This window comes from Phyllobates terribilis, unplaced genomic scaffold (genome assembly GCF_046119375.1).
Source record: "Phyllobates terribilis strain yellow unplaced genomic scaffold, ASM4611937v1 Scaffold_39__1_contigs__length_11870865, whole genome shotgun sequence".
Lineage (NCBI taxonomy): Eukaryota > Metazoa > Chordata > Amphibia > Anura > Dendrobatidae > Phyllobates > Phyllobates terribilis.
In genome coordinates this window covers 7,987,021-8,008,812 of record NW_027362799.1, presented here as the reverse complement: position 1 = coordinate 8,008,812, position 21,792 = coordinate 7,987,021, and positions in this window count along the sequence as shown.

The following is a 21,792-nucleotide window of genomic DNA, read 5'->3' as shown; positions in this document are numbered from 1 at the left end:
ATGGCGAGGAGGACCAGGATTTGGAGAGATATCTCCAGCAATGAGGAGGAGCAGAGAAAGTGTTAGCAGGTGGGAGCAAGAGAGAGCATGAGGTGGCTGTCTGTGTTTGGAGATCCAGGATTGAATGTTTAGGAATAATTTGGAGGAGGAGGTGAGATGAATGGGGAGGATGGAGGGAGATATGAAGAGTTTCTTACTAGGTGTAGGGATTTGAGTGGTTACTAGAAAGTGGAGGACTATAGAGGAAAAAGTGAGAGCTAACAGAAACATAGTTAAAAGAGAGTAAGTGGTCAAAGTGTTGGTTACCTGACTCCTGCCCTGACTAACTGCCTCTGAAATAACTGCCACTTATCTCCGAAGCCACTTTGCACAAGAAGACGCGTGCACACCCCAGCACAAGTGCACCCGTTACAGAGCTTCTAAATATATAGGGCACATTAAACTATCTTGTGAAGGGCATTGTGGGAGCTGCATATGGCTAAATTAGCAGCGGGTCGTCTCACCAGGAGATGGCTGGGTAATCAAACACAGAGCTAGGACTCTAGTCTCTGCAGTTTAGCACCTCTAAAAATCAGATAAGATCTATAGTGGGGAAGGGACAGACATATGTGGGTATTGAATGGAGTCGGACAGATAATGCAGAGAAGTTATGCAGAGCATGTACCAGTGAGGTGAATCAGCAAAGCAGAGCATTAGATTACAGCAGACACAGCAAGCAGAGAAGTTATGCAGAGCATGTACCAGTGAGGTGAATCAGCAAAGCAGAGCATTAGATTACAGCAGACACAGCAAGCAGAGAAGTTATGCAGAGCATGTACCAGTGAGGTTATTCCACTGCGACCTCCACCACTCTTCCAAGAGGCATTAAAACCGTCTTGTTAAGCTACTATGACCTCCACGTCCCTTCCACGGGGCATGGATATTGTCTTTTTATTCCACTGCGACCTCCACCACTCTTCCTAGGGGCATTGATATTGTCTTTTTAATCCACGGCGACCTCCACCACTCTTCCATGGGACGTTGATATTGTCTTTTTATCCCACTGCGACCTTCACCCCTCTTCCAAGGAACATTGATTTTGTCTTTTTTTTCCACTGTAACCTCCAACACTCTTCAAAGGAGCATTGATATTTTCTTTTAATCCACTGCGACCTCCACCACTCTTCCAAGGGGCATTGATATTGTCTTTTTATTCCACTGCGACCTCCACCACTCTTCCAAGGGGCATTGATATTGTCTTTTTAATCCACTGCGACCTCCACCACTCTTCCATGGGGCATTGATATTGTCTTTTTAATCCACTGTGACCTCCACATCTCTTCCAAGGGGCATTAAAACCGTAAATTTAAACCACTATGAACTCCACAGCTCTTCCAAGGAGCACTGGAATTGTCTTTTTATTCCACTCTAACCTCCACCACTCTTCCAAGGGGCATTGACATTGTCTATTTATTCAACTGCGACCTCCACCACTCTTCAAAGTGGCATTAAGACCATCTTGCTAAGCCACAGTGACCTCCACAACTCTTCCATGGGGTATTGATATTGTCTTTTTATTCCACTGTAACCTCCACAACTCTTTCAAGGGGCATTGATTTGTCTTTTTATTCCACTGCGACCTCTACCACTCTTCCAATGGGCATTGATATTGTCTTTTTAATCCACTGCAACCTCCACCACTCTTCCAAGGGGCATTAAAGCCGTCTTGTTAAGCTACTGTCAAGTCCTTGTCTATTCCACTGGGCATTGATATTGTCTTTTTATTCCAATGTAACCTCCACCACTCTTCCAAGTGGCATTGACATTGTCTTTTTATTCCACTGAGACTTCCACCTCTCTTCTAAGGGGCATTGATATTGTCTTTTTAATCCACTGCGACCTCCACCACTCTTCCAAGGGGCATTAAAAACGTCTTGTTAAGCTACTGTGACCTCCACGTCCCTTCAACGGGGCACTGTTATTGTCTTTTTATTCCACTGCGACCTCCACCACTCTTCCAAGGGGCATTGATATTGTCTTTTTAATCCACTGCGACCTCCACCACTCTTCCAATGGGCATTAAAACATTATTGTTAAGCTGCTGTGACCTCCACGTCTCTTCCAAGGTGCATTAAAATCGTAAATTTAAACCACTTTGAACTCCACAGCTCTTGCAAGAGGCATTGATATTATCTTTTTACTCCACTGTAACCTACAGCACTGTTTCAAGGGGCATTGATATTGTCTTTTTATTTCACTACGACTTCCACCACTCTCCCAAGGTGCATTAAAAACATCTTGTTTAGCTACTTTAACGTCCATGTCTAATCCACGGAGCATTGATATTGTCTTTTTATTCCACTGTATCCTCCACCACTCTACCAAGGGGTATTGATATTGTCTTTTTATTCCACTGCGACTTCCACCTCTCTTCTAGGGGGCATTGATATTGTCTTTTTAATTCACTGCGACCTCCACCACTCTTCCAAGGGGCATTAAAACAGTCTTGTTAATCTACTGTGACCTCCACGTCTCTTAAAAGGGACATTAAAACCATCTTGTTAATCTACTGTGACCTCCACGTCTCTTCCAAGGGGCAATAAAACCATCTAGTTAAATCACTCTGAACTCCACAGCTCTTCCAAGGGGCATTGGTATTGTCTTTTTATTACACTCTAACCTCCACCACTCTTCCAAGGGGCATTGACATTGTCTTTTTATTCCACTTCGACCTGCATCATTCTTCCAAGGGGCATTGATATTGTCTTTTTATTCCACTGCTACCTCCACCAGTCTTCCAAGGGGCATTGATATTGTCTTTTTAATCCACTGCGACCTCCACCCCTTTCCATGAGGCATTAAAAACGTCTTTTTAAGCTACAGTGACCTCCACATCTCTTCCAATGGGCATGGATATTGTGTTTAAATTCCACTGTAACCTCCACCACTCTACCAAGGGGCATTGATATTGTATTTTTATTCCACTGCGACCTCCACCACTCTTTCAAAGGGCATTAAAACCATCTTGTTAAGCTACTGTGAACTCCACGTCTCTTCCACGGGGCATTGATATTGTCTTTTTATTCCACTGCGACCTCCACCACTCTCCCTCGGGGCATTGATATTGTCTTTTTTATCCACTGCAACCTCCACCACTCTTCCATGTGGCATTAAAACCATCTTGTTAAGTTGCTGTGACCTCCACGTCTCTTCCAAGGGGCATTAAAACCGTATGGTTAAGCCATCTGAACTACACAGAACTTCCAAGGGGCATTGATATTGTCTTTTTATTTCACTGCAACTTCCACCTCTCTTCCAAGGGGCATTAAAACCGTCTTGTTAAGCTACTGTGACCTCCACGTCTCTTTCACGGGGCATTGATATTGTCTTTTTATTCCACTGTAACCTCCACCACTCTTCCAAGGGGCATTGATATTGTATTTTTATTCCACTGGGACCTTCACCACTCTTCCAAGTGGCATTGATATTGTCTTTTTAATCCACTGCGACCTCCACCACTCTTCCAAGGGGCATTAAAACCTTATTGTTAAGCTACTGTGACTTCCACGTCTCTTTCAAGGTGCATTAAAAGCGTCAAATTAAACCACTCTGAACTCCACAGCTCTTGCAAGAGTCATTGATATTGTCTTTATATTCCACTGTAACCTACAGCACTCTTTCAAGGGGCATTGATAATGTCTTTTTATTCCACTACGACTTCCACCACTCTCCCAAGGTGAATTAAAAATATCTTGTTTAGCTACTGTAACGTCCATGCCTATTCCACGGGGCATTGACATTGCCTTTTTATTCCACTGTATCCTCCACCACTCTTCCAAGGGGTATTGATATTGTCTTTTTATTCCACTGTGACTTCCACCTCTCTTCTAAGGGGCATTGATATTGTCTTTTTAATCCACTGCGACCTCCACCACTCTTCCAAGAAGCATTAAAACAGTCTTGTTAAGCTACTCTGACCTCCACATCTCTTCCAAGGGGCATTAAAACCGTCCGGTTAAACCACTCTGATCTCCACAGCTCTTCCAAGGGGCATTGATATTGTCTTTTTATTCCACTGTAACCTCCACCATTCTTCCAAGGGGTATTGATATTGTCTTTTTAATGCACTGCTACCTCTACCACTCTTCCAAGGGGCATTATTACCATCTGGTTAAACCACTCTGAACTCCATAGCTCTTTCAAGAGACATTGATATTGTCTTTTTATTTCACTGTAACCTACACCACTCTTTCAAGGGGCATTGATATTGTTTTTTTATTCCACTGCGACCTCCACCACTCTTCCAAGGGCCATTAAAACTGTCTTGTTAAACTACTGTGACCTCCACGTGTCTCCCACGGGCATTGATATTGTCTTTTTAATCCACTGTGACCTCCACCACTTTTCCAAGGGGCATTAAAACTGTCTTGTTAATCTACTGTGATCTCCACTTCTCTTCCAAGGGGCAATAAAACCATCTGGTTAAACCACTCTGAACTCCACAGCTCTTCCAAGGGGCATTGGTATTGTCTTTTTATTCCACTCTAACCTCCACAACTCTTCCAAGGGGCATTGACTTTGTCTTTTTATTCCACTGCGACCTCCATCATTCATCCAAGGGGCATTGATATTGTCTTTTTATTCCACTGCCACCTCCACCACTCTTCTAAGGGGCATTGATATTGTCTTTTTAATCAACTGCGACCTCCACCACTTTTCAAAGGGGCATTAAAAACATCTTTTTAAGCTACTGTGACCTCCACGTCACTTCCAATGGGCATTAAAACAGTCTGGTTAAACCACTCTGAACTCCACAGCTCTTCCAAGGGACATTGGTATTGTCTTTTTATTCCACTCTAACCTCCACCACTCTTCCAAGGGGCATTGAAATTGTCTTTTTATTCCACTGCGACCTCCACCATTCTTCCAAGGGGCATTAAAACTGTCTTGTTAAGCTACAGTGACCTCCACATCTCTTCCACGGGGCACTGATATTGTCTTTAAATTCCACTGTAACCTCCACCACTCTAGCAAGGGGCATTGATAATGTATTTTTATTCCACTGCTACCTCCACCACTCTTCCAAAGGGAATTGATATTGTCTTTTTAATCCACTGCAACCTCCACCAGTCTTACAAAGGGCATTAAAACCATCTTGTTAAGCTACTGTGACCTCCACATCTCTTCCAATGGGCATTAAAACCGTATGGTTAAACCAATCTGAACTCCACAGATCTTCCAAGGGGCATTGATATTGTCTTTTTGTTCCACTGTATCCTCCACCACTCTTCCAAGGGGCATTTATATTGTCTTTTTATTCCACAGCGACCTCCACCACTCTTTCAATGGGCATTAAAACCATCTTGTTAAGCTACTGTGACCTCTACGTCTCTTCCACGGGGCATTGAAATTGTCTTTTTATTCCACTGCAACCTCCACCACTCTTCCACGGGGCTTTGATATTTTCTTTTTATTCCACTGTGACCTCCACCACTCTTTCAAGGGGCATTAAAACCGTCTTGTTAAGCTATTGTGAACCTCCACGTCTCTTCTACCGGGTATTGATATTGTCTTTTTATTCCACTGTAACCTCCACAACTCTTCCAAGGGGCATTGATATTGTCTTTTTCTTCCACCGTAACTTCCACCACTCTTCCAAGGGGCATTGATATTGCCTTTTTATTAAAATGTTACCTCCACCACTCTTCCAAGGGGCAATAAAACCGTCTTGTTAAGCTACTGTGACCTCCACGTCTCTTCCAAGCGGCATTAAAACTGTCTAGCAAAACCACTCTGAACTCCACAGCTCTTCCAAGGGGCATTGATATTGTCTTTTTATTCCACTGTAACCTCCACCACTGTTCCAAGGGGCATTCATATTGTGTTTTTATTCCACTGTGACCTCCACCTCTCTTCCAAGGGGCATTGATATTGTCTTTTTATTCCACTGTAACCTCCACCACTCTTCCAAGGGGCAATGATATTGTCTTTTTACACCACTGTAACCTCCACTACTAGTGTTGAGCGATACCTTCCGATATCAGGAAATATCGGATCGGATTGGATCGGGCCGATACCCAAAAAGTATCGGATATCGCCGATTCCGATACCGGAAACCAATGCAAGTCAATGGGACACAAATATCGGTATGAAAATAAACCCTTTCTTTCCCTGTAGGTTAATTCTACATGAAGGAAAACAACTAACAATAAAGTAGAATGTATTGGTGGAGGTGGTTGCCCCAATCGATGGGAACAGTGCTCACAGTGAAACATGAAAAGCCGGCAATGCACCAGCGGCATACACCGGTACCCGACAATTTAGAACAGAAAGAATAGAGCTTCACACATAGATTAGATAGATAGAAACATGTCAGTCACATATATATGAAGTACAGTGACAGTGTTGCTTACTGTACTTGTCATTTAGTGTAAAGGATTTATTTAAAAAAATAACAGTGTTTTCATGCACCGTCTCTTTAAAAAAGCCGGCCGGCAATTCAGCAGCGGTACCCGACAATTTATAACAGAAAGAATAGAGCATCACACATAGATTAGATAGATAGAAACATGTCAGTAACATATATATGAAGTACAGTGACAGTGTTGCTTACTGTACTTGTTATTTAGTGTTAAAATAAAGGATTTATTAAAAAAAAAATTGGCGTGGGGTTCCCCATAATTTTAGGCTCTAGCGGCGGTTAAGCAGACTGCTGGGGCGGGTGTTTGAAGCCTGGGAAGGGGGTAATACCCACGGAGCTTCCCAGGCTACTAATATCAGCCCCCAGCTGAATACCTAGCCTTTACTAGCTATTAAAATGGGGGACCCCCGCAAAAAAATGACTTGGGGTCCCCCCTATTTTAATAGCTAGCAAAGGCTAGTCAGACAGCTGGGGGCTGATATTAATAGCCCAGGAAGGGTGCCATGAATATTGGCCCCCTCCCAGTCTAGAAACACCAGCCATCAGCCGCCCCAGAAATGGCGCATCCATAGGATGCGTCAATTCTGGCACTTAGCCTCGCTCTTCCCATTGCCCTGTAGTGGTGGCAGTGGGGTAATAGGCCTGGGGTTAATGTCAGCTTATAATGCCAGCTGACATCAAGCCCAGGTTAGTAATGGAGAGGCGTCTATAAGACACCCCCATTACTAACCCCATAGTCAAAGTTAAAAAAAAAACACAAACACCCAGAATAAAGTCCTTTAATTGAAATAAAGACACAATTCTTTATTGTTCTAAATTAAACCATACTTACCATCACGCCCATTCCAGCTGAAGCCAACGATCTCCTGCAATAAAAGAAAAATAATAAAGCAACCTCATCCTTACCTTTCCATGGTTCCCAGGACAGCTTCAGCTCTGCTACATCGAGCTGACAGGCTGGACCCCAGCAGAAAGCTGCCATCCAGCCTGTCATCCCGCAGACACTGCGAAGCGCAGGCATGCTTGCGCTCCTCAGTGTCTGGCTTTGACGGCATCCAGATAAGCCGACAATGAACTCAGCTCACCTCATGCACGTCACTGACAGCGTGGGAGAATTCTCCTGCGCATGAGGTGAGCGTGAGAGACTCGGCTCATCTGGATGCCGTGACAGCCTGACACTGAGGAGCGCAAGCATGCCTGCGCTTCTCAGTGTCTGCGGGATGACAGGCTGGATGGCAGCTTTCTGCTGCGATCCAGCCTGTCATCTCGATGTAGCAGAGCTGGAGCTGTCCTGGAAACCATCGAAAGGTAAGGATGATATTGCTTTATTATTTTTCTTTTATTGCAGGAGATCGTTGGCTTCAGCTGGAATGGGCGTGATGGTAAGTATGGTTTAATTTATAACAATAAAGAATTGTGTGTTTATTTCAATTAAAGGACTTTATTCTGGGTGTTGTGTTTTTTTTTAAATACTTTGCTATAAATTCATGGCGGTCATGTCTAATATTGGCGTGACCCCATGAATTTCGGACTTAGGGCCAGCTGATAATGCCAAGCTGGCCCTAACCCCTTTGTTACCCAGTGAGCCACCGCACCAGGGCCCTGGATGAGTTGGGTACAGCGCCAGAAGATGGCGCTTCTATGAATGCGCCATTTTCTGGGGTGGCTGCGGACTGCAATTTGTAGCGGGTGGAGCCCAGAAAGCTTGGGCCTCCCTGCGCTGCAGATTCCAGCCCCCAGCTGCCTAGTTGTACCTGGCTGGACACAAAAATAGGGCGAAGCCCCACGTTTTTTTTTTTTTTTAATTATTTCATGAAATAATTAAGAAAAAAAGGGCTTCCCTATATTGTTGTGTCCAACCAGGTACAAATAGGCAGCTGGTGGTTGGGGGCAGCCCGTCCCTGCCTGCTGTACCTGGCTGGACACAAATATAGTGCGAAGCCCCAAGTCAATTTTTTTTAATTATTTCATGAATTACCTGAATTAAAAAAAAATTGAAGTGGGGCTTCGCACTATATTTGTGTCCAGCCAGGTACAGCAGGCAGCAACGGGCTGCACCCAACCACCAGCTGCCTATTTGTACCTGGCCGGACACAACAATATAGGGAAGCCCTTTTTTTCTTTATTATTTCATGAATTTCATGAAATAATTAAAAAAAAAAATACTTGGGGCTTCGCCCTATTTTTGTGTCCAGCCAGGTACAACTAGGCAGCTGGGGGCTGGAATCTGCAGCGCAGGGAGGCCCAAGCTTTCTGCCCCCCCCCCCTGCTGCAAATTGCAGTCCGCAGCCACCCTGGAAAATGGCGCGTTCATAGAAGCGCCATCTTCTGGCGCTGTACCCAACTCATCCAGGGACCTTGTGCGGTGGCTCACTGGGTAATAAAGGGGATAGGGCCAGCTTGGTATTATATGCTGGCCCTAAGCCCGAAATTCATGGGGTCACACCAATATTAGACATGACCGCCATGAATTTATAGTAAAGTATTTAAAAAAAACACAACACCCAGAATAAAGTCCTTTAATTGAAATAAAGACACAATTCTTTATTGTTCTAAATTAAACCATACTTACCATCACGCCCATTCCAGTTGAAGCCAACGATCTCCTGGAATAAAAGAAAAATAATAAACCAACATCATCCTTACCTTTCCATGGTTCCCAGGACAGCTCCAGCTCTGCTACATCGAGATGACAGGCTGGATCGCAGCAGAAAGCTGCCATCTAGCCTGTCATCCCGCAGACACTGAGAAGCGCAGGCATGCTTGCGCTCCTCAGTGTCAGGCTGTGACGGCATCCAGATGAGCCGAGTCTCTCACGCTCACCGCATGCACTGGAGAATTCTCCCACGCTGTCAGTGACATGCATGAGGTGAGCTGAGTTTATTGTCAGCTCATCTGGATGCCGTCACAGCCAGACACTGAGGAGTATAAGCATGCCTGCGCTTCTCAGTGTCTGTGGGATGACAGGCTGGATGGCAGCTTTCTGCGACCTCCACATCTCTTTCAAGTGGAATTGATATTGTCTTTTTATTCCACTGCGACCTCCACCACTCTTCCAAGGGGCATTAAAACAGTCTTGTTAAGCTACTGTGACCTCCTCGTCTCTTACAAGGGGCATTAAAACAGTCTGGTTAAACACTCTGAACTCCACAGCTCTTACAAGAGGCATTGATATTGTCTTTTTATTCGACTGTAACATCCACCACTCTTCCAAGCGGCATTGATATTGTCTTTTTATTCCACAGCGACCTCCACCACTCTTCCAAGGGGCATTGATATTGTCTTTTTAATCAACTGCGACCTCCACCTCTCCTCCAAGGGTCATTAAAACCGTCTTGTGAAGCTACTGTGACCTCCACGTCCCTTCCACGGGGCATTGATATTGTCTTTTTATTCCACTGCGACCTCCACCACTCTTATAAGGGGCATTGATATTGTCTTTTGAATCCACTGCGTCCTCCACCACTCTTCCAAGGGGCATTGATATTGTCTTTTTAATCCACTGTGACCTCCACGTCTCTTGCAAGGGGCATTAAAACCGTCAATTTAAACCACTCTGAAATCCACAGATCTTCCAAGGAGCACTGGCATTTTCGTTTTATTCCACTCTAACCTCCACCACTCTTCCAAGGGGCATTGACATTGACTATTTATTCCACTGCGACCTCCACCACTCTTCCAAGGGGCGTTAAGACCACCTTGTTAAACTACAGTGACCTCCACAACTCTTCATTGGGGCATTGATATTGTCTTTTTATTCCACTGTAACCTCCACCACTCTTCCAAGGGGCATTGATTTTGTGTTTTAATTCCACTGCGACCTCTACCACTCTTCCAATGGGCATTGATATTGTATTTTTATTCCACTGTAACCTCCACCACTCTTCCAAGTGGCATTGACAATGTCTTTTTATTCCACTGCGACTTCCACCTCTCTTCTAAGGGGCATTGATATTGTCTATTTAATAGAGATGAGCGTTGTTCGACTCGAACTGTTCGCCAATCTCAAATTCGAGCTGTTTTGGGCGATGTTCGAGCCGTTCGGCGAACACGAACGATTTGAGAAAAATTCGGCTGTTCGAGGGTATGTTCGATAACTGTTCGTGCACCAAAATCATAACTGGATTTTTTCTCAGTAATGATGAAAATTAATGTTAATACGCAGTTTGAGTGTACAGCGGGGTGGGGGGAGGGGCAGGGGATGGATCTCTGCAGGAATAATGAAGATCTCCATTTTTTTTTCTCTTTCCCGCATTTGCAGTGGGGAGGTGCAGTCTGTCAGCCTATCAGCAGCGCACACATGGAGCGAACTGCTGTTTTTCACACAAGCAAGGGCATGTGTCATTGGCAGTGTATGTCACATGTCCTTGCCCTATAAGACCAAGCCATTTTCCCCGTCGCCACCATTTTCTCACTGCTGCAGCTGCGTGTTAGACGGCACCGCTGTTGCTGTGTGCGCTATACCTTGTTAATTTCAAGCCAATTTTCGCACAAATCTACAGATAGCTTGGGAGTAGGGAATAGTTGTGATTGCAGTCCTTTTAAGGACGAGGTTACAGCATTTCCTACGACTTTTATCAGGCAGGTCTGTGCTCTTAAATAGATAGGTTGTGGGAGTAAAGACTAATTGTAATTGCAGTCCTTTTCAGAACTAGGTTACATCAGTTCCTATCAGTTTTTGCCAGGCAGGTCTGTGCCAGTGCTGTGCAAGTTTTTTTCACAGCATTTGGCTGAATCTAGCAAAGCTAATCCTTTTTGGCCTATTGCAGAGTGTGTTAGTCAGTGGAGTAGCCTATCTGTGTTGCAAGATATACCACCTGTGTGTAGAATACCAATTTTTTTACTGCAGCTAGTGAAGTAAAATCTTTTGGGCATAGCATCATTCTATTAGTCCATCTATACTGACCTCCATCAGGTTGCAAATTGAATATAATTTTTTTCTGCATCTAGCTCTGAAAAAATATTTGGCCTTCTAGAAGTGTGTGGGACTTTCTCTATTAGTCCATCTATACTGACCTCCATCAGGTTGCAAATTCAAAATAATTTTTTGTCTGCATCTAGCTCTGAAAAAATATTTGGCCTTCTAGCAGTGTGTGGGACTTTCTCTATTAGTCCATCTATACTGACCTCCATCAGGTTGCAAATTAAAAATAATTTATATCTGCATCTAGCTCTGAAAAAATATTTGGCCTTCTAGCAGTGTGTGGGACTTTCTCTATTAGTCCATCTATACTGACCTCCATCAGGTTGCAAATTAAAAATAATTTTTTGTCTGCATCTAGCTCTGAAAAAATATTTGGCCTTCTAGCAGTGTGTGGGACTTTCTCTATTAGTCCATCTATACTGACCTCCATCAGGTTGCAAATTAAAACTAATTTATATCTGCATCTAGCTCTGAAAAAATATTGGCCTTCTAGCTGTGTGTGGGACTTTCTCTATTAGTCCATCTATACTGACCTCCATCAGGTTGCAAACTGAATATATTTTTTTTCTGCATCTACCTCTGAAAAAATATTGGGCTTCTAGCTGTGTGTGGGTCTTGTTCTATTAATCCATCTATACTGACCTCCATCAGGTTGCAAACTGAATATAATTTTTTTCTGCATCTACCTCTGAAAAAATATTTGGGCTTCTAGATGTGTGTGGGACTTGTTATATTAGTCCATCTATACTGACCTCCATCAGGTTGCAAATTCAAAATAATTTTTTGTCTGCATCTAGCTCTGAAAAAATATTTGGCCTTCTAGCAGTGTGTGGGACTTTCTCTATTAGTCCATCTATACTGACCTCCATCAGGCTGCAAATTAAAAATAATTTTTATCTGCATCTACCTCTGAAAAAATATTTGGGCTTCTAGCTGTGTGTGGGACTTGTTCTATTAGTCCATCTATACTGACCTCCATCAGGTTGCAAACTGAATATAATTTTTTTCTGCATCTAGCTCTGAATCGCTACAAATTCCAGATGAGGCACAAAAACAGCAGGTGCTTCAACGGATATCAAGTGCTCCTTTAAGTGGGCTCTCCTCCACATCAACTTCAACATCACAAATACTCCAGTCCTCAAAGGTGTCACCCCAATCACACTTGCTTCCTCACAGCTCCCAAATCTCCAGCTGCCCGTCTGAGTATGAGGTAGAACAGATGGTTGAGTCTGCAGAGCTGTTTACTCATACTATAGCCTGGGAATCAGAGGTCGACTCCAGCGCTTCTGTGAATCCAGACGAGGAAATGATCTGCACTGATGCCCAGAATCTTTATGAGTCGGATCCAGGACCAGACTCAGAAGGTTCTGACCATAATGTAGACCCTCATTCCCAAACTGTAACTCCTGTTGGTGGAGACAATGAGGAAGACGATGATGAGACTCAAATACCTGATTGGAGCGACAACTTTAGTTTTTTGTCAGGGCAGGAACAGGTTGGCTCTGAGGACGACGGGTGTGATAACGCACAGGGTGATGATGATGAGGTTGGAGATCCCACTTACTGTCAACCCACAGTCAGCCAAGAGATGAGGTCAGCAGAGGAGGTGGAGGAAGATGCTAGTGACGACGAGGTCAGGTTGCGCCTTCCTGGACAGAGACGTAGTACTGGAAGCACGTGAACAACTGCATCCTCAAACACAACTCTGCCTCTCACCACAAGTCGTGGTGGCTCTTCAGGTCGCATGGGTGCTTAGCCTTGCATAGCCTGGGCATTTTTTCAGATCGATAAAGATGACCCAACTCGTGTTATCTGTAACATTTGTCAGCAAAAGCTAAGTAGAGGCCAAAAAATACATAGTTTGAGTACTTCATGCATGAACCGACACATGGACATGAAGCATAAGTTGCAGTGGGAAGCTCAGTGTGCTACAATGCGGCCTAGCCGGCCGGGCCAACCGCTGTCTGCCATATCTTGTGCATCCGTGGCCTCTTCATCCTCTGTGACTGGGGGGACAGCAGTCACACCTGTTTTGGGGCGCAGACCTGCCACCTCTTTACCCGCAACAGCCAGCGTGATTGGCAGGTCATCATTTTCTTTGGAGGTGGTAACACCAGCTGGTGTTGAGCGCTGTCCGACATCGATAGCACCATCTTTGGATCAAGGCAACCTAACATGTCCGCCTGCATCTTCCTCACAGACCGGCAGTTTGCCGGGGACACCCTTATCAACCCTGTCTAAGCACAACAGCCAGCCCTCGGTCCCTCAGATGTGGACAAGTAAAAGACCATTTCCTCCTAGCCATGAGAAAGCTTGGAGGTTGAATTTCACCATCTGCAAGCTCTTGGCTACAGAAATGCTGCCTTTCCGCCTGGTGGACACAGAGGATTTTCGAGACCTTATGTCCGTCGCAGTGCCCCAGTACCAGATGCCCAGTCGTCACTACTTCTCAAAGAAAGGTGTGCCTGCGCTCCACCAGCATGTCGCACACAACATCACCGCTTCTTTGAGAAACTCTGTGTGTGACAGGGTGCATTTCACTACAGACACTTGGACGAGTAGGCATGGACAGGGGCATTACATGTCGCTGACTGGGCACTGGGTAACTATGGTGACAGCAGGACAAGGGGCTGCTGTCCAAGTCTTGCCGTACGCACGAGTTTTGCGTCAATCCTCTTTATGTCAAAGTTCCTCCACTGCTTCTGCCTCCTCAACCTCCTCTCGGTCTTCCACCTGCACCCAAAGCCTGTCTGGTCATGCCACAAGCTTTCTAACTGCGCAGAAGGGATCCTGCACACCTCCTTACTATGCTGGCAGTAGGGCTCAACGTCATCAGGCGGTTTTTACTTTGAAATGTCTGGGAAATGTGAGTCACACAGCTGAGGAGTTGTGGTCAGCTCTGGGGAACCAATTTCATGAATGGTTGTCTCCACTGGACCTGAAACCAGGGAAGGCCGTGTGCGACAATGCTGCAAACCTGGGTGCGGCCCTTCGCCGGGGCAATGTCACACACGTGCCTTGTATGGCTCACGTGTTGAACCTGGTTGTCCAGCAATTTTTAGCCCACTATCCCAGACTAGATGGCCTTCTGCAGAGGGCACGGTCGCTGTGTGCTCACTTCCGCCGTTCGCATCCCGCAGCTCAGCGACTTACATCTCTACAGAAGTCGTTGGGCCTGCCACTTCACCGGCTAAAATGCGACGTGCCTACCCGGTGGAATTCAACTCTGCACATGTTGCAGCGACTGTGGCAGCACCGAAAAGCCCTGGTGCAATACGTTCTGACGTATAGCCTGGGCCAACGAGATCCAGAGGTGGGGCAAATCACGCTGGAGGAGTGGTCTCAGATCAGGGACCTATGCACCCTTCTGCACAGTTTTGAAATGGCGACGAAGATGTTTAGTGCTGACGATGCCATTATCAGCATGACTATTCCGGTGATTTACATGCTGGAGCACATGTTAAACAGAATTCGGAGTCAGGTGGTGGCACAAGAGGAGGTGGAGGAAGTAGAGGAGGAGTAGTTGTATGCGGAAGGGCTAACATCTGCAAGGTCCAGACGGTCGGCAGCACCAAGGAGGCAGGCATGTGAGGGTGGGGGAGATGGCTTTACCAGGGCGCATTGGTAGCAGCCAAACTAGTGAGGAAGGTGCAGGAGCCCAGGAAGGAGTGGAGGACGAACTGATGGAAGACTCATCAGACGAGGGAGACCTTGATCACATTTCTGTTGTGCGAGGTTGGGGGGAGAGGACAGAGGAAGGAAGCATGATTGTTACCTCGCCACCAACACAACAGGGACTTGGTGCTCCTGGATGCGCAACACACTTGAGTGCCTTCTTGCTGCACTACCTGCAACATGACCCTCGAATTGTGAGAATTAGAAATAATCCTGACTACTGGGTTGCCACACTGTTAGATCCCCGGTATAAAAGTAAATTTGCAGAAATTATTCCTGCCATAGAAAGGGATGCACGCATGCAGGAGTATCAGCAGAGACTGTTGCAGAATCTTACATGTGCTTTTCCACAAAACACCAGTGGTGCACGTAGTGAATCTCACAGTTCCAACTTGCCAACCGTGGGACCGTCAAGTGTTCAGCACTCAAACCGTAACAGAACCACAGTATCTGCTGGTAACATCAATTTTGCGGAATCATTTTACCACTTTTTCAGCCCATCCTTTGCAAGGCCACAGGAGACAAGAAGTCTGACACATAGTCAACGCCTAGAGACGATGGTACAGGAGTATCTCCAAGTAAACATTGAAGCCATGACTGTGTCACTGGACCCTTGCTCTTTTTGGGCTTCCAATCTGGATAAATGGCCGGAGCTAGCCACTTACGCCTTGGAGATCTTGTCATGCCCCGCAGCCAGCGTTCTGTCTGAACGTGTGTTCAGCGCTGCTGGTGGTGTGCTGACAGATAAGCGCACGCGGCTCTCCACTGATAATGTAGACAGACTCACGTTCATAAAGATGAACAAATCATGGATCCGAAATGACTTTTCTACCCCTGTGTCATCCTGGGGAGAGTAAAAGCTTGATGATTGGTTAAAATCACCCTACCAACCGTTTTAAGCTTTCAAATTACTAATCATGTTTATCTGTATCTTGGCTGGAAAATAATTTGGGCTTTGTAGCAGTGTGCAGCACTGATTCTATTAGGCCATCTATAATAAGCTCCACCAGATTTAAAATTACTAATCATGTTTATCTGTATCTTGACTGGAAAATAATTTGGGCTTTGTAGCAGTGTGCAGCACTGATCCTATTAGGCCATCTATACTAAGCTCCACCAGATTTAAAATTAATAATAATTTTTAGCTGCATCTAGCCCGGAAAATAATTTTGGGGCTCCGAGATGCGCAAGACACATAAGTGCCTTCTTGCTGCACTACCTGCAACATGACCCTCATATTGTCAGAATTTGAAGTAATCATGACTACTGGGTTGCCACACTCTTAGATCCCCCAAACTTTTCGATCAACCTTTTCATTTTAATAAAGACCAAAAAAATGGTCATTTTTGAAATTATAAGCATTAGCAGGTTATTAGAAACTGAAATCAAACAGTTTTCAACTCAAAACTTTATTCTAGGTGATGTTACATTTTCACATAGGACCCCTTGTTCAAAAGGAGCTTCTGAACTCTCTCGTCCATTGAATTTGTCAGGTTTTGGATGGTTTCTGCTTCAATTGTTTTGCATGAGGACAGAATACCCTCCCAGAGCTGTTGCTTAGATGTGAACTGCCTCCCGTCATCATAGACACTCCTTTTGATGATGCTCCAGAGGTTCTGAATGGGGTAGAGGTCAGGGGAGCATGGGGGTCACACCATAAGTTTGTCCCCTTTTATGCCCATATCAGCCAGAGATGCAGATGTTTTATGTGCAGCATGAGATGGTGCATTATCATGCAAAAAAATGATCTTGCTGTGAAATACACTGTTCTTCTTCTTGAACCATGGCAGGAAGTGCTGTTTGAGAAAATCCACATACATTATGGAGTTCATCTTTAGCGCCTTCAGGGATCCTAAAGGGGCCGACAATCTCTCTCCCCATGATTCCAGCCCAAAACATTACTCCACCTCCTCCTTGTTGGCGCTGTAGCCGTGTTTGCGTGGGGTGTCCATCAACCAGCCATCCTCCACTCCATCCATCTGGACCATCGAGCGCTGCACGGCACTCATCCGTGAACAAAACAGTTTTGAAATCAGTCTTCATGTAATGTTTGGCCCACTGGAGCCATTTCTGCTTGTGTTAAGTGGATAGAGGAGGTCGACAGGATGGCGTATGCACAGCTGCAAACCTCTGAAGGACCCTGCATCTTGTTGTTCGGGGGACGTTGGAGGCACCAGCAGCTTCAAAAACTTGTCTGCTGCTATGACAAGGCTTTTTTGCCGCTGCTCTTTTAACCTGACGTAATTGCCTGTAGGAAAGAGTCCTCAATTTGCCCTTATCAGCACGCACACGTGTGTACTGTGAATCAGCTACATACTTCTTGATTGCCAAGACACTTCATCCTGATCATCGCACAATGTTGATTGTAGTCATGCCTTGACCTAAACACTCCACAATTTGTTGCTTCTCAGCAGCCGACACATCCTTTTTCTTTCCCATTTTGGCAGAAAATGTAGGCTGCTTAATAATGTGAGACAGCCTTCTTAAGTAGTCTTGCCTTTCATTGGACACAGCTGCCAAACTAATTAGCACAGGTGTCTGCAATTGCTTACAGTGATATAAAGAGCCCTGACACAAGTCACCATCAATGAGTTTAACTGACAAACAAACAAATTCTTCCCTTATCACTCCTAAACACTTTTTGCATAATAATTTGGAACACAGTGTACATGTGCTTTTCCACAAAACACCAGTGGTTCACGTAGTGAATCTTACAGTTCTAACTTGCCAACCGTGGTCTGTATGGAGTTGTTCAATAAAGGGCCCAAAATTAAGATAACATAGATGGGAGAGGTCTCTATGAATAGGAATTCCTAAGTATTTGATACCCTGTGAGGGCCAGGCAAAGGGAAAGTTGGACTGGATGGAATCCTATATGGATTTGGGGAGGGAGACATCGAGGGCCTCAGACTTGATTGATTTTAAAATTTGACCATGTAACAAAGTGATCTATTTCAGCCATAACAGCATGGATGGATATATGTGATTGAGTGATATATACTAGGACATCATCAGCAAATAGAGAGCACTTGTACTCGGTGCCTCCCACCTCAATCCACCTAATATTGGGGTTATGGCGAATTGATGAGAGCAGGTGCTCCGTCACTAGGATGTATAAGAGAGGGGACAGAGGACATCCCTGCCTTGTCCCATTGGTGATTGTGAAAGGTGATGAAAATGTTCTGACACACCCCCTGGGCCTTGGGACACCCGGAGCCGGACCCTTTTTGGTGGATGCTGGTGGTTGTAGTCTTCGTGGCGGCGACCCGGTTCCGTGGCTCAGGGTGGTCAAACCAGTGGCGGAACTATTTATGTGGTTTTGATGTTTAAATGTCCGACTACGCCACCCGTGGATTGCGGTCAGAGTGAACCGCCGCTGCAGGGCAGACCGCTGAGGCTGGTGTTGTGGGTGCAGCAGAGCGTAGCATAACTCCCCACGGGAGGAGTATAGCCTCAGGGCAGTGTATGCGGAGGATGGGGGTGATGGTGCAGGGCAGCAGCAGTAACGACACGGAGTCAGTGATGCAGTCCAGGGCCTTTACTCACAGTTCTTATTATCCAGACCACGTCTGCAGGTAATGGCTGCCCACGTCGTACTGTGCTCACCAGGTGAGGGGCTCAGACAACTCCCAGATAACTTTGGAGCGCTTCACAGGACCCCCTTTGTGTGTCCTTTGTCTGGCCTTTCTTACCAACGCTTCTGTCCGGCTGCCTCGGGCCTCCTCTTGGTAAACTTGGCACCAGTTTCCCTGACCCTATGTGGTGCCTTCCTAGCGGGTGTAAATGTCACAGCCTCCGGTTTCTAGCTGAGGGTCGTTTCCCGCCTCCACTAGTTTCAGGGACCGGTCTCCAACTTTGGCCTGACCCCTCTACGCAGGTGGATTTGGGCGTGCGGTGGCGACTCGCCCGTCCGCAACCCTGGGATCCCTTCGTTCCTCGTTCCTGGAGCCTTCTCCGCTCCTCTTCCTTCCTTCTCCCTCTTCCAGGCCTGGGCCTGTGTTACTAGGCCCGCCTACGGAGCAGAGCTCATGCAGAGCCCCTGCTCCCTGTCACTTCTGCTCAGACTTCTCTGCTCTGAACTAATATGGTGCCCACCTTTTATACTCCCTTATCAATGCACCCAGGAACTGCTTCCTCCCTGCTCCTGCACTACAGGGTTCCCCTTCCTCAGTGTTCCCTCCCCCCACTCCAGCCAGGGTCAGTGACTGTCGTGCCCATCTCAGGGGCATATTGGTCTCCCTGCCCCACGGCAATGTGGTGTAATGCATGCAGGTGTCGGGGTCCTGATCCACACTCCATCCTTACCTGAGAGTGAGATATCACACCTCTGGGTGAGGTGCAATATCTCTGTAGCAAACGAGCCCTCAGGGTGCTACAGTTCCATTTATCTTCAGCCTAGGTGACGTATTGTGATACAGGGCCGTGATTTTGGCTATAAAAGGGTCCCCTAGACCCCTACCCCAAGCTTTTTAAGAGAATCATATATGGCGTGCCAGGAGACTCTATGGAATGCTTTCTCAGCATCCAACGAGAGTATATAATTACAAATTTTTAACTGCATCTAGCCCAGGAAATACTTTGTGCCTAGTAGCAGTGTCTGCTAGTCAGCGGATTATCCCGGCTGTTAAGCAAGCTACACCACCTGTAGTTTGGACACTTAATTTTTTCAAAGGAAATGCTTCGGGACCACGGGATACTCAGTGAAGAGCATCAGGAGGCACCCCAAGGCATAGGGGCTGGGACTGGCAGTAGGATGCCTTGCGGTGGACAGCCGAGCTCGATCCTTATAAAAGCTTTTTAACTGCAGCAGCTTTAGTGGACGCTACTGGAGCTGGAATTACGCGGCTGCTGGCATGAGACTTGCCCTCCAATAGATCCTTGTAAATGGATTTAAAGTGTATTCATTCAAATTAGAGAGACAATTTAAATTAAAAAGCTTAGAGCTGCCTCCACCACAGGGGGGCTCGCTCGACCCACCAGCGGACATGCACCAGTATTGGGAGAGGGGGGCTGGCCGTCAGGGTTCACCACGGCTCTGGCACAAACCCGGCGACACGGAGGTGGCACGGGCAGGAGCGGACTGAACGTGTCGGCTTCTCACTTTTTGGATTTTAGAAGCGCATGACATGCCTATATCTGTGTCTCCCCCTCCTTTTACTCCTCCACCTCTTTTCTTTTCGCATGACTATATGTACTTGTCACTTTTCCATGTGTTAGTTGTGTCTTCTGAGCAGTTTGTCAGCTTTTGGACACCTTTGAAGGTGTTTTCTATGTGTTTCTATGTGTTTTTGTTTGCCTGCCATTGGTTTAACGGTGTTCGAAGGTGTTCGACGAACAGTTCGATGAACAGTTCGACGAACCGAACCGAACTCGAACACTACGGGGGTGGCTCAACACTACTATTTAATCCACTGCGACCTCCACCACTCTTCCAAGGGGCTTTAAAACAGTCTTGTTAAGCTACTGTGACCTCCACTTCTCTTCCAAGGGGTATTAAAACCGTCTGGTTAAACCACTCTGAACTCCACAGCTCTTCCAAGGGGCATTGATATTGTCTTTTTATTCCACTACGACCTTCACCACTCTGCCAAGGGGCATTAAACCGTCTTGTTAAGCTAATGTGATGTCCACGTCTCTTACACGGGGCATTGATATTGTCTTTTTATTCCAATGTAACCTCCACCACTCTACCAAGGGGCATTGATATTGTCTTTTTATTCCACTGCGACCTCCACCACTCTTCCAAGGTTCATTGATATTGTCTTTTTATTCAACTGTAACCTCCACCACTCTTCCAAGAAGCATTTATACCGTCTTGTTAAGCTACTGTGACCTCCACGTCTATTCCACGATGCATTAAAACAGTTCTGGTTAAACCACTGTGAACTCCACAGCTCTTCCAAGAGGCATTGATATTGTCTTTTTATTCGACTGTAACCTCCACCAGTCTTCCAAGGGGCATTGATTTTGTCTTTTTAATCCACTGCGACCTCCATCACTCTTCCAAGAAGCATTAATACCATCTTGTTTAGCTACTGTAAACTCCACATCTATTCCACGGTGCCTTAAAACCTTCTGGTTAAACCACTGTGACCTCCACAGATCTTCCAAGGGGCATTGATATTGTCTTTTTATTCCACTGTAACCTCCACCACTCTTCCAAGGGGCATTGATATTGTCTTTTTATTTTACTCCGACCTCCACCACTCTTCCAAGGGGCATTAATATTGTCTTTTTATTCCACTGCGACCTCCACCACTCTTCCAAGGGTCATTGATATTGTCTTTTTATTCCACTGTAACCTCCACCACTCTTCCAAGGGGCATTGATATTGTCTTTCTATTCCACTGCGACCTCCACCTCTCTTCCAAGGGTCATTAAAACCATCTTGTTAAGCTACTGTGACCTCCAAGTCTGTTCCACGAGGCATTGATATTGTCTTTTTATTCCACTGCGACCTCCACATCTCTTCCAAGGGGAATTTATATTGTCTTTTTATTCCACTGCGACCTCCACCACTCTTCTAAGGGGCATTGATATTGTCTTTTTAATCCACTGCGACCTCCACAACTCTTTCAATGGGCATTAAAACAGTCTTGATAAGCTACTGTGACCTCCACGTCTCTACCAAGGGGCATTAAACCGTCTGATTAAACCACTCTGTACTCCACAGCTCTTCCAAGAGACATTGATATTGTCTTTTTATTCGAGTGTAACCTCTACCACTCTTCCATGTGCAATGATATTGTCTCTGTTTTCCACTGCGACCTCCACCACTCTTGCAAGGGGCTTT